The sequence below is a fragment of the Hibiscus syriacus genome, unplaced genomic scaffold (assembly GCF_006381635.1).
Source record: "Hibiscus syriacus cultivar Baekdansim isolate YM2019G1 unplaced genomic scaffold, ASM638163v2 tig00111207_pilon, whole genome shotgun sequence".
NCBI classification, from domain to species: Eukaryota; Viridiplantae; Streptophyta; class Magnoliopsida; order Malvales; family Malvaceae; genus Hibiscus; species Hibiscus syriacus.
Genome location: NW_024063019.1, coordinates 1,711,005 through 1,726,048, shown reverse-complemented (window position 1 = coordinate 1,726,048; position 15,044 = coordinate 1,711,005).

Here is a 15,044-nt window from a genome sequence, read left to right as displayed (position 1 = left end):
CTCGAGAAAAGCAACCATTCTAACCTTTACCATTAATCTTGACACTTTTCAAAGAATTATAACTTTAAAAGATTAGAAGAACGTTTAATTCTTTTGATATTTATTGAACTCATATTTTGTAATGTGCTTCAATTGTGAGCTTAAAACAAGAGACATTATTTTATTTCTTCAACAAACTTTTCACATTTTAAAAAATAAAAGACAAAGTAAACCATTTTCAAACAAGATAGTATCTTTGGGGAATGTATCTTGGAAACTGAAAAAGGTCTCTCGAACATAAAAATCTCAGAATCAATGTTGGGTAAATGAAATTGAATCTTGGGGTAAGAGTTTATTGGGGCATGAAGAACAAATTTTTGCAAACCAATAATTACAAAGATGGACTCAAGTGAGAGAATAATCAGAAAGATTGATGAATTCGAGAATGAAGACTTCCCATACAATTCTGCATCATTATCATGGAAGCATGCACTTGTATCATTACACATGCATCTTGGCATCAATCATTAATCACTACATACATTTTCAAGAAAAGCTTTACTTTCACTCTCTTGATGATTTCATTGGAAAACTTCAAAAAAAAATTTGTCTCTCTCAAGACCAAAAGACCATTTTTCCCTCTCTTGAGGTTGCATTAAAAAACAAAGTCTCCAGAAAACTTGTCTTCCTCAAGACCATTTTCTTCTCTTGAGGACATCTTCAATATTTTCAAAGAATCTCATATTTCTTAAGATTTTTTTCTCTCTCTTGAGGGTATCTTTAAAATTTTCCAAACATTTTGTCTTTCTTCAAAAATCTTGTTTTTATTAAAATAGTTTCACTTAAAACAAAAATTTTATCTCACTTGAGATAATTTCCCTTAAAACAAGTATCATCTCACTCGAGACAGTTTCTTTTGAAACAAAAAATTTATCTTGCTTGGGATAGTTTTCTCTTGATAGTTTCGTCTCACTCATGACAGTTTCTCTTGGAACAAAATTTTTTCTCACTTGAATAGTTTTCTCTTGAAAAGTTTTGTCTCACTCGAAACAGTTCCTCTTGGAACAAATTTTTTATCTCGCTTGAATAGTTTTCTGTTGAAAAGTTTTGTCTCACTCGAGATAGTTTCTCTCGGAATAAAATTTTTATCTTGCTTGAGATAGTTTTCTCTTGAAAAGTTTCATCTCACTCGAGACGGTTTCTCTTGGAACAAAATTTTTATCTCGCTTGAGATAGTTTTCTCTTGAAAAGAGAAAAGTTTCGTCCCACTCGAGACAGTTTCTCTTGAAACAAAAATTTTATCTCGCTTGAGATAATTTTCTCTAAATAAATTTTGTTTCACTTGAGACAGTTTTCTCGAAAAATAATTAATCTCACTTGAGATATTTTCCCATGAAAAGTTGTCTCATAAAAGACATTTTTCCTTACATAACTTAACTCACAATGGAAGAGAAAAAAAAAAAGAGAAAAAAAGAGAGAAATCACCAAAATAGTTGTAATTTGAAAATTAAATGCAATAAAGAATAACTTTATGTTCTTAAATTGCCGCCACCATTAAAATCCATTTGTTTTCTTTTAAGTTGATTCCTTTTTTCTTCTTAACGTCATATTCATTGTTTTTTATTTCCCTTCTTAATTTGTCTTTTAACTAAAATTTTAATTTCTTTTTTTTTATCCCAAATTAAATCTTATCCTATTTAATGTCTTGATTTTTTATTGCCATTTTTTTATTTATCTATTTTAATTTCTTATAGTTTTGTTCTTTTTTTTATTACGTGCGCATTTCAGTTCTACATCTTTATTTCCTTATTCTTTTTAGTGTTAATTTATTTGTAAATGAGTTGTATTATATATTTTTTTATATTAGTACTTGTAACTCTTTTATCTTATTTTTGCAGATAAGACTCAAATTGTTCTTATTTTTTTATTTGTTTTTCTTAAAAATGCTAATTTATTTATTTTTACAATAACCAATTTTAAAAGTTAAGTATTTCGGATCTTCTTTTTAAATTTTGGCTTGAATTTTAATTTCACTATTAAGACAACTTTTGACTGTGTTGGCGATGTGAGGGTGCTCATCATTCCCTACACACAATCGACTCACGAACTCTTCAAAGTGAATCTCTGGTAAGATGCAGATTTGGTAAAACATAATTTTAGGTATCCGACCACCTAACACAAATGGTTGATGGTAACTCCAAAAGATAAAATTATTAACTTTAAGTTGAGACGTGATCCTGGGCCACTCGAAGGATAGCTAGAACAATATATTACATCTACTATTTATGACTATAAATATAGAGATTGATGAAGTCTCTCAACACACTTCACATCTCTATTTTCCTCATTTATCTTGTTCTTGTTCTCTCTTTATTTGCAACAAAATATATATTTTAAAACTATTTGATTGAAGATTTTTAAAATATTTTTTCATATTTTTATCTATAATAAATTTTAAATAATAATGAGTCAAATTAAAAAAAATTACAAAAAAAAAACAATAAGAGACAAAATTAATGATACAGAGAGTACTTTATTTTCTTAAATATTTTCTCAACTAGTCAACCTCCCAAATTTTTTTCACTTGCAATATTAGCTTAATTAAACCAAAGCAATTTTCTAGTACTATAATCATTTCTTTGCTTATACTAGCGGATGGTAATGGCTTAGGGTAACGGTTCCCAAAATAAATTAGTATTTGGTCTCTCAAATTCTGTAAAATTTTAATTAGAATTTTAAAATCTTTTAAAATATATAATTAAATCATAAAAAATAATTTAATTTCTTTAAATCCTTTTAATTATATTTACTTCTAAATCATTTAAAAATTTTCATTGAATTTGAAATATTAATTAGGCCTTTAAAACTTTTCAAATAGATAAATTGGAGTTTCTAAAAAAGTAATTTTAAATTTAAATTAAAAAAAAAGATGCTCCAAGCTGTGTTTTGCATCGCTTTCTTCTCTCTATATCACTTTCCAACTCCCTTACCGTAAACGTTTGAAAAAGACACCATTTTTTATCTCTGCGTCTCGAATTTGAATCACTCTTGGAGTTCGACCGAGGATGTGTCAAGGCTCACTTGCATCGTGGCCAATATTGAATAAGAAATCGGGGAACCTCATAGCGGAGAGAATCAATGGGCCAAAGCTATCGACCCTGACCGTGTCCGTCTTATCTTTTACAGATAGGGATGGACGTAGAGTGAACTTATAAAATTTTAAGGAATGATAAACTATAAGATTTTAGGAAAAAAAATAGATTTTTAATAAAAATATCTATATAAAAATAAAAAAATATTAAGGAGATAACCGTCCCTATCCGCCTTGAATAGATGGATAGAAATGGTGTCTTTTGCTACCATCGACCATGAGGTGGGACTGAAGCATCAGAGTTTATGCAGAGGCAACCATGAGGTGGGCACTCCCATGTCACGGGGTAGATAGGTGGGAATGGGAATGGGAATGGGAATGAGAAGATCCAAGACCTGCAAAATGGGAAGCCCATACAGAGCATATGTGAAATATTTTCCGTAAAGGTAAGCAAACATCATTAAAGATTAAACCATTTCTTTGTTTCCATATATTCCACAAAAGGGAAGGGAATAAAAGATTTCAAGGCGTGGAATGATCATCCGCAATTAATCGAGATTTGATGCTGAGAGATATAGAACGGTCCAACAGAAGCAAGAAGAAAGAAGCTTGAAGATTTGAAGGAATAACCTGCTGCCAAAGGATACGAGTTGCAGGACAGTCTTGTAAGAAGTGGAGAAATAGTTTCTCCATGAAAGCCACAATAGGGACATGACGGATCTGTTGCAATACACCGACGAACACGCTCCTCGTTTATCATAAGGCGCTGGCGAACGACAAGCCAAAGAAAAAATACAGATACGTTGAGGGATGGGAAGCTTCCATATCAGCTGCCAAATTGGGTTACAGTCCTCCCAAGTTGACCCAACTAGGGACTCATAAGATAAAGCAAATGAAAAACGACCAGTTGGAGATGGACGCCAAACAATAGCATCATGATCAGTGTTCATCCCGGAGGACAATTCCAAGGACGTGAGGGATAGCTAGGGGTACAAGGAGAGTCGATAGACGAGTACAATCCAAAGAGCCATCGGTCTGAACATGGTCGTTAGCATGTATATCATTTTCGACGGCGGAAGGGGAGAGAGTCCATTGATGCAGGGGGGCCAAGAGACTCATGGTTAAGTTTGATCGCTGACTTGATAGAAATGGTGATGTAATATGGTATAATAAAAATTTTAATACTTAAAACTTGTCTATCTTATCCATTTGATCTTAATACGAAATAATTCAATAAGTCCTTGGTATTTTAAAACTATGCAAATTTTGTCACTTCATATAATATAATAAAATAGTTAATTAAATCAAATTACTAAAATAGAAAGATGAAATATTATGTCAAACGTTTACACCTCTGACATTCATAGTGTTCAAACCCGAGACCTCAAGAACAACAACAATTTATTTACTATCAAGATCACTTGGTTCATGCATTACTTGATAATTGTTAAATTATATGTTTATACTTGATAGAAATATATTTAAAATGCAGAGAAAGTAAGGCATAGGAAATTTCACATGTAAACTATTGCAAAACAAAAAGAATAATTAACGAATACGGTTAGATTCGAACTTGTGCAGATGGAGTCCTCATGATTGTTAGTTCCGCCCTATAACCACTCCGACACGTCCACAAGACCGTCTTCCAATTTCGTTGTTAAGATATTAATATCTTTTAATAAAATAGAGCTGTAGAGGTTTCAAATGTAAGAACAGAAATCCCGTAGGAATGTCATTCCAAATTCCATCGAGCTCGTTTCACTAAGATTTTTTTTCCCACGTGATTTTTTTTTTAGTAAGATTTTAATATATCATCTTCATAGACATTCAAAAGAGAGTATTATGAATATTTATTTACGTTGATGTCTATCTTTATCTATAACAGAGATATAGTTTTGTTAAATTTTGGTATAATAGTATTTTGATTCATGTAAAAATAAGTATTCAATTAAAAAATATAATAATTTATTGAATTTTTAATTAAGCAGGGGCATAACGAAAGAAGGATAATCTCATGTTCTCAAAATTTTTAGTCTAATAATAATTTAAGTCATTGTAAGTTTAAATATTACACAAATTATGTATTTTCTTCTTATTTTTGAGTTTAAATACCTAATAAGTCATTGTATTTTTTTAAATCAATATTTCAACTCCTACCAATATTTAATCCTTACTCTATTACTGATCTATAAAATAAGATTTTGAAGTACATTATCATAAGATCTCTAATATCCATTAATATTAAAGTTGTATATTACATCTATTATTTATAACTATAAATATAGAGATTGATGAAGTCTCTCAACGCACTTCACATGTCTATTTTTCTCACAATAACAGACAAAATTAATAGGACAAAAGAGTACTTTATTTTCATATTTTCTTAACAACGTCAACCTCCTAATATTTTTTTTCACTTGCAATATTAGCCTAATTAAACTAAAGAAAATTTCTAGTAATTTTAATAAATAATTTAATTTCTTTAAATATATTTAATTATATTTCTTGTTAAATCATTTAAAAAATTTCATTGAATTTGAAATATTTAAAAAATTGATTAGGCCTTTAAAACTTTTCAAAAAGATAAATTAAACTTTCAAAAAAATAATTTAAAATTTTAAGTAGATGCTCCGAGCTTTGTTTTGCATCACTTTCTCCCCTCTACGTCACTTTCCATCTCCCTTACCGTCACTTTCCATCTCCCTTACCGTCACTTTCCAACTCCCTTACCGTAAACATTTGAAAAGACACCCTTTTCTGATCTCTCCGTCTCGACTTTGAATCAGACTCTCGGAGTTCGACTGAGGATGTGTCAGTGCTCGCTTGCATCATGGCCAATATTAAAACAAGATATTTAGGAATTGTCAGTCCAACTCAATTGTTAGAGCGCAAGGCTCTTAACCTTGTGGTCGTGGGATCGAGTCCTACGGTGGGCAATTCATAATTGTAGGTCCACGGAAGTTGCTCTCAACCTAGCGTTGAGAGAAACCTACTACCCTACCTTCCTCTTACTCCATTACATATGGGAATATGGTCAGTTAATTTTATATTTAGGAATTATTTAAAATTAAATGCTTTCATTCCTAATGTTTAAAGTGTTTGAACCTGAAATTTTAAGGAATAAAATATTTTTTTATCATTAAGATCGTTTGGTTTGATTGTTACTTTATAATTGTTAAATTATATGTTTCTGCTTGTTAGAAATATATTTAAAATACATAGAAAGTAACGTATAGGAAATTTCACATGTAAACTATTGCAAAAACCATAATAATAATTAACGCGAACGACAAGATTCAAACTTGTATATCGTTTATTAACCTATAACACTCCTTATATACAAGAGTTTATAGGTAGCCCTTATAACTGCTCAACAGTTAACAACTAACATCTAACAACCATCCTTAACAGTTTCCCTAACTATACAACTAATTGTATATATCAGCTAACAACTTCATCATTCAACATTCTCCCTACTTCTTCTTCTTCCTCCCAAAGAAAAGTCGATTGCACATTTACCCTGGCTTTAAACACTTCAAATCGAGCAGTAACTAATGGCATTGTGAATCCATCAGCAACTTGATGACTTCCTGGCACATAGTTCACCAACACTTGCTTTAACGCCACCTTCTCATGAACAAAGTGAACATCAACCTCAACATGTTTACTCTATGCATGATAGACATGATTAGCTGTCATGGCTACAACACTGTTGTTATTGCACCAAACTATTGGACTTTTCTACCTTGCAACACCCAAATCACTTAGAAGAGCATTCACCCACGTTGTTTCAGCATTAACATCTACTACACTTCTATACTCAGCCTCCATAGTCGATCTAGAAACTGACTTTTGTTTCTTCGAGTTCCACATTACAAGATTATCACCTACAAATGCACAATAGCCAGAGACAGACTTGCGATCATCAATGTTTGCAGCCCAATCAGTATCAGCAAAGGCTACTACATTGAATCCTACCACTGCAGGTGCTATGACCAAACCATGATTAATTATTCCCACCAAATACCTCAAAATCCTCTTAACTGCAACAAGATATTATTGTCTTGGAGCATGTATGTATTGTACTACCTTATTAACACTGAAGGTAATGTCTGGACGAGTCTGGAAAGCATATAACAACGCACCTACAATGCTTCGATACTCATAGGCATCCTAAAGCAACACCCTCGCATCTTGACTCAATTTAGCAGACACAAGCATGGGTGTAGACGCAGGATTGATAGTGCTAATTTTTGTCTTCACCAGCAGCTCTAGAATAAACTTCTATGCCCAGAAAATAATGTAGATCACCAAGGTCCTTCAGGGCAAATTCACTTCCAAGCAATTTCACTACTTCTTCAATCTGCTTATTGGAACTTCCAGTCAATACTATATCATCAACATACATGAGTATGTAAACACATTGACCATCTTCCCAGCAAACAAACAATGATGTATATGCTGAAAACTTTTTAAACCTAATCTTAACTAGGCATTTCTTCAGTTTGTCATGCCAATTTTGAGGGGCTTCGCGTAAACCATACAACACCTTTTTTAATCTGCACACCAAGGGACTACCATCAGCAGCTACTTGCTCAAACCCAGGTGGCTACTACATGAACACCACTTCATGCAGATCACCATACAGAAACGCATTGTTCACATCCACCTAGCGTAACTGCCAGCCATTCGTAACAGCTAGTGAAAGGACTACATTCAACGTTGCAAATCTGACCACTGGACTAAATGTTTCACCAAAATCATGTCATGGCATTTGAGAAGAACCTTTAGCTACTAATCTAGCTTTATACCTGCTAATAGATCCATCAGGGTTCTTTTTCAATTTGAACAACCACTTACACCCCACCACTGACCGTTCTTCAGGTAGCTTCACTAGGGTCCACGTACCATTCCTCCTTAAGGCTTCAATCTCTACATGAAATGTTGCTCTCCAATGAGGTGACTTGATCGCTTCATGAATATTAAGAGGTTTCATATCATCATAGCTAGCCATATACAACTTAGGCTTAAATATCCTACACTTACTCTTTTTCAGCATTGAATGTCGATTCAAGTAACTAGCATCATTGTCATCTCTCAAATGGGAAACATTGTCAAGTGAACCAGTCACTGCCACAGACTTCCTTTGATTTGTTGGTTCAAGAGCTTCAGCTGTACCAACTTCACCACCTTCTTCATTTATATCTTGTTGAGCAGCAGCTTCTAGAGAAGTTTCTCCCATGTCAACTACAATCTGACCCAAATGACCAGAGTTTCCATCCACACTGTCTTCACCTGCATTAACTGCTTCCTGTGGAACAAATTAAGCCAAGCTAGCCAGATTCATATCATTAGAATTCGTTCCTTGACCTACACCAGTCGTGTTGACTCGAAATTGCCTCATGTCAATAACAACCTCAAGTTTTGCATACCTTTGTTTATTAGATACAGATGTATTACTCGATCCTGCAACCCTTGCAAATGGAAAAGTAAACTCATCAAAGATGACATGTCTTGAGACATATATCCTGCCACTAACTGCTAAACACATGTAGCCTTTGTGCTGAGGGCTGTAACCAAGTAATGTACACGGCTAAGAACGAAATTCAAGTTTGTGCTGCTGAAACAACCTTAAGTGAGGAAAACATTTACACCCAAAGACTTTCATGAAATCATAATCTGTCTTTTTCCCTAACAATTTCTCATCGGTGACAGCTCATCCAAAACCTTAGTAGGAAGTCGATTGATAAGAAAAACTGCAGTAACAACTGTATAATACCAATAACGCAAAGGCATAACATTTTGTGCTAACAAAACCAAGGCAAGCTCAATGATGTGTCGATGCTTTCTTTTGACAACACTATTCTGCTCCGATGTATTTGGCAAGCAACACAATGTACAATCCCTTCTTTTACCAACACAACTGACAAACTGCGATACTCTCCACCCCAATCGCTTTGCACAACCTTCACAAAAAGTCCAAACTGAGTTACAACCATTTGCTGAAACACTTTAAACGTGTTTACTGCCTGCGATCGATCTTTTAAAAAATATAGGTGTCTTAAGTAAGCATCAACAAATGACAAGTAATAATGATAACCATTTGAAGCTACATGAGCTGGTCCCCATATTTTAGTGTACACAAGTTGAAAGGGTTTAGTATAAACAATCTTGGAATGATAAAACGACAACTTATGGCTTTTGCCAATGCAGCACGCTTCATAAATTTTATTCACATCTTTATTAACTTATACATCAATAGCTTTGCATACACTAGCAACTTTATCATACGTTGCATGCCCTAACCTTCTATGCAAAATACTGTAAATATCACCAACCATAGCAACATTTACATATACATTTTTACAAACCCTTGACACAGTAGTACTAGGAAACACATAAAGTCCCTCTTCCATTCTTCCTTGAAGAATCACCTCTCCATTAACTGCATCACGAACACAGCAACCTTGTGCATAGAATTCAAGCACCACATTGTTGTCCCTAGCAAACTTGGACACAGATAAAAAATTTTGTGTTATGCCAGGTACATGAAGTAAATCATTGACTAGCAGTACTCGAGAAGCAGACTTCATGAACGTACTGCCAACCAAATTGACAGGTAATAAAGCACCATCACCCACTACTAGCGTACCTGGACCACTGCAACCAGTTTTACGAGTTACAACACTTGTATATGGAGTAACATGGTGGGTAGCTCCAAAGTCAATAACCCACTGATCTTGCTCAACCACTAATTTATCAGCACCGGTTGAATCATGAAGTCGATACCCCTTCGAAGAATACATACATGCACACTTATCATACGTAGTAGTGTTAGCCTGAGCAAGTTCATCATCATATCTCGGTTGATTGTTACTAACAATCTGAAATGATTCATCATAACGGTGCCAATACCGATCAACTAAGTGCCCAATTTTACCACAAAGTTGGCACTGAACACGCGGCATGCCTCATTCTCGACCTGCGACCTAACCAAGCAACAACCATATGATCTCTACTATAGCTTGAATAAGATCGTTTAGAGTAATCACCTGAACTAACCCCACGAGCAATATGAGCAACAGCCATAACCGTTTATTCTTGAGCTGCAAAGCCAGCAATTTGCGAAGGGTAACATGTCACCACTGGACATAATAACAGCCATAAATGACTGATACTCACGCGGTAGCCTTTTCAAAATGCTGGCAATATGTCCTACAAGAGGAATCGGGCTTTCACATGAAGCCAAAGCATCACAAATTTCTTTGACTTTATCAATGTAAACCCACATATTGTCTTCTCCTTTCTTGAGTGACTGAAGTTTACAATGTAAACTCATCACCGAGGTTGAAGATCTAGTTGCAAAGTATTGCAACACCATAACCCATATCGATATAACTGTCTCAGCTCCCACAAACTGAGATAGAAGATGTGGACTAATGGTTGACAGTAACCATGACGCTAATACACTGTCTTGGGCTATAAAATCATCATATGCTTCATTGGGAATCAGGCTGCCATCTTCATCAACAGTAATCTCTGGTGGAGATTGCATAGCACCGGTGAGAAGACGCTCAAGTCTATGACTATGAATAGCAAGTAAAACTTGTTGTTTCCACAACAAGAAATTTGTTTCATCCAATACCACATTGATTTTCTTGTTAGTAAACATTGAATCACAACATTCAGCAGCAGAAAAAGAACCAAGAAACACAAAAAGATCCGTTAACCAACCAATAACACCATACCTAGTTTTGAGCAACCACCTTCTATGCTCAACAAGAATGCTCTGAGTTACGCGGCAAGAAACACGAGGCTCCAGGAACTTGTGGCGATTGATACCATATGAGGAAGTAACTATAATGAAAAAATATAAAAACCAAAATGCATATCGTTTGTTAACCTATAACACTCCTTATATACAAGAGTTTATAGGCAGCCCTTATAACTGCTCAACAGTTAACAACTAACATCTAACAACCATCCTTAACAGCTTCCCTAACTATACAACTAACCGTATATATCAGCTAACAACTTCATCATTCAACATATGGTATCAAAGAATTTATTATCCTCTCGTTCAATTTATATTATTCGGTCCTTCGAGAATTTTGGTGAGTATTACATACATCCTAATGAAAATTCTTCTTTAATTTTTGACTTCGTCTTTGCTAAATGAAAAGTTTATTCTCTTTAGAATAAGATAATCTTTTTGCTACAACTTATGATACGCAATTAAAGATTATATGGATGGAATTTTCAATTTAAGACCTTTGAGTGCATGTGAATGTCCTATAACAAAATACAGTAAACAAGATTTCATTATTAGGTTCTTAAAATTATTAAATGAGTTTTTTTTCTATGCAAATAGGGATAATAAATGGGCAGAACGAGAACATTCCTTTCTTTATCCCTAGATCCACCTAATATTTTCGCATCCATCACCTATCACCACTCATGACAGATAACATTTTTTAATCCAAACCTGCCAACGCAAGTACATTCTCAAATTTACTCCCACACACACTACGCAATTGGATACTCACCACCCATCTCGTACCTTTCTATACCTATACCCGCCTGGCAGCAACCTCACATATTACAAAAAGTTGATACTCTAATATTTGGTTAAATTACAAGTCATGTCCTATAAAATCTTAAGATTTACAGAATAATCTATGAAATTATATTTAAATTCATAATGGTCCAAAATTTGTATGGTGGGTAGTTAGTGGGCGGGCGGATGCAGGGAGGGTAACATCCTAAACCCATCACCTACACACTACCCACGGTGGGTATGACTTTATACATCTACACCTGCCCACTACCCACTAAATTTATACCCATCCCCGCCCCAATTAGAATGGGTATGGTGCAAAATCCAAAAAATTGTACATGTTTGCAATCCCTACATGCAAAGATCTCAAATCCTTATGATGAAGTCAATACCTTATGTTAATAACATAAGAGGTCTTTGAATACTTCAGCAATTTCAAATAATTCAATTATTGTACTTGTTGGAAAATTCAATATGAATTCAGAAAGTAGAATAATTTGCATAAAAGAATCCACCATTCTTAGTATATTTCAAAGTTTGTTTATTTATATTTCTCATTTAGAATGGTAGTACACTTAAAAATTTGGGGAAGGTAATTTGGGGTATAAATCTTCATTAGATTGCAAGGTTACACATTATCCTTAATGGTTGAAATGAATTTGTGGAAATCCTTACTGTGAAAGCTAAGATAGTGAATATAAACTTCATTGAGAAAGATGGAGTGAACTTTAGTGAAACTACTCTTCTCTCAAAACTCATAATTAGAACTTGAAAGCATCATGAAAACACTAAGAAGAAGGAGAGTGTTTCTAAGCAAATATTTTCTTGGGATATCTTAGATGAGAAGACTTATCCACTATTTATAATCTAAATAGTGAGGGTAAAAATGTTATTCTATTTAACAACATTAAAATGCTATTTAATGTTACATTAAACAACATTAAAAATGTTTTAATTCTGAACTTTAACAACACTCTTTCTGATGTTGCATGTTATAGATGACTTGGGAAGAATTTTGTATCTCACTAGCACTGGATCAGATATGAGGTTCATTTTAATGCAGCACATAGAATTCCTCAATATCCAAAAGGTACTCTAGGACAAGGTTTGTTCTTTCTAACATGTAATGATTTGAAAATCAAGATTTTTAGTAATTTAGATTGAGCTTCATGTCCTAATTCAAGGAGATTTGTTACTGATTTTTGTTTTTTTTAGGTCTAGCTTTAATTTCTTGGAATATTCAAAAAATAACAAACTATCTCTTGATCCTCTAGTAAAGTAGAATATCGAGCTATGATTGTTCTTACATGTGATATTCAATGGCTTCATTTCCTTCTTAAGGATTTACAACTTGATTTCACACCAACAATATTTGTATGTGTCAAAATTGGTTAAAAATACTGCTCATTTAGTTAATAGTTAATTTATAATTAAAGTTAGTTTTTTTATTAATTAATTGAGTTATTTTTATGAAGAACAGTTTCTAAAGCTACTATAAGTACTTGTAAATACACATTTGTAGTTATTTTTTTAATAGTCTGAGATGATTACAAAGTAATATATATTTATAATTTTTTATCACTGATAATGCACACACCCCCTATAAATGTAATTATTCGAACCTGAGACCTCAAGTAAAAATTTTCTTTTCTCAAATCAATTTACAAAATTTAATAGAATCACGCAAATGTGAATAATTAAGACCATAATAAACATATGCATAAATAAGAAGGAAAATATGCCTAATTATCTCCTCCAAACTTATGCAACAATAGTCGTTAAACATTGATCCAAAGTAAAAGGAAAAACACGAAAGATATCAAACTATTAATTTTATTTGATACTTTTTTTTTGGCATATTCTAAATTTAATCTTAATTTTTTATTTAAAGGGGAGGGGAAGGAGACTCTAGAAGAAGGAAGGGAAGTGCACTTATTGGTTCTAGAACTTGTACAATATTGACTTTGTGGTGATGGATATCCACCCTACATATAATTGTTTATTAGGGAGGCCATGGATTCATTCAGCAGGAGTCGTTCCTTCTTCATTACATCATAAATTGAAATTTGTTGTTGATGGACAACTAATATGCGTAGGAGCTGAAGAAGAAATCATTGTGTCTATAACAAGTGATGTTCCATATATTGAAACCAATGATGATGCTCTTGAATGCTCTTTCCGAGCTCTTGAATTTGTCAATGCAACCTTTATTGTAGAAGGAAGCAAAATTCCATATCCCAGATTATCTGATTGCACCAAGATGACGGTACGACAAACTTTAGGCATCGGAGCTAAAGCTGGGAAAGGTTTAGGAAAGAATCTTCAAGGGATTTCAGTTCCTGTAAGTATAAAGATGAAGAAAGATCGTTCTGGGCTTGGATTTAAGCCCAATTTTCAGCAAAAGAACAAAGAGATGAAAAGAAGATGTGAAGACAGAAAGGCAAGGTTGAAAGGAGAAGAAATCTTTTGGGAACACATGTTTTTCCCACAATTGAAGACCACATTCAGATCAGGGGGAACAATTAATGTAGAACAACAGCTTGTTGAGGCCTTTAAAGAAGAAAAGTTGACGAAAGATCAAAGCATAGTTGAAGAAGCTATGAATGGATTATTTATCAACATGATCATGAATGACAACAAGACTGGCAAATACTTGGATAGGATTCGCCCATGTTTTCCTGGAGAAACACTCAACAATTGGACCACTGAAGATCTTCCTATAGTTTTTAATATTAACGCAGAGTAATATTCAGAACTAATCTTTATGTTTAGCTCAAAAGTATGAAAACTTTTTGTTATCTTGTAAATGAAATTATGTTAACCTAATATTAAATATAAGAAATTTTCTTTAAAATTTTCAGATGGCAATCATTCTTTACATTTTCTTACATTTTTACATTTATTTATTTCATAAATTTACTATATTCTTTCGGAAATATGTCCGACTTAAATTTGCAGGTGTCACCATGTTAATAGCATGTTTATTCCTAAATTTAATCAAGAGATAAATTTAGAGCAGCTCATATGTCTGGAAGAAATCAATGGGTGTGAGGATGAACTGGAATGTGATGTTCCTACTGAATTATTAAGACTGGTAGAAAAAGAAGATAAACAAATTCTACCTCACAAAGAAGAAATTGAGACTGTGAATCTGGGAACAGATGAAGAAATGAAAGAGGTGAAAATTGGTACTACTCTGACAATCCATATAAAAAAAGAATTGATAAATCTTCTTCAAGAGTTCAAAGATATCTTCGCCTGGTCTTATCAAGATATGCCTGGTTTGAGTACAGATATAGTAATGCACAAGCTTCCAATCAATCCAGAATATAAACCGGTCCAACAAAAGCTCATGCGAATGAGGCCAGAAATGTTGTTACAGATCAAAGAGGAAGTAATGAAACAGATTAATGCAGG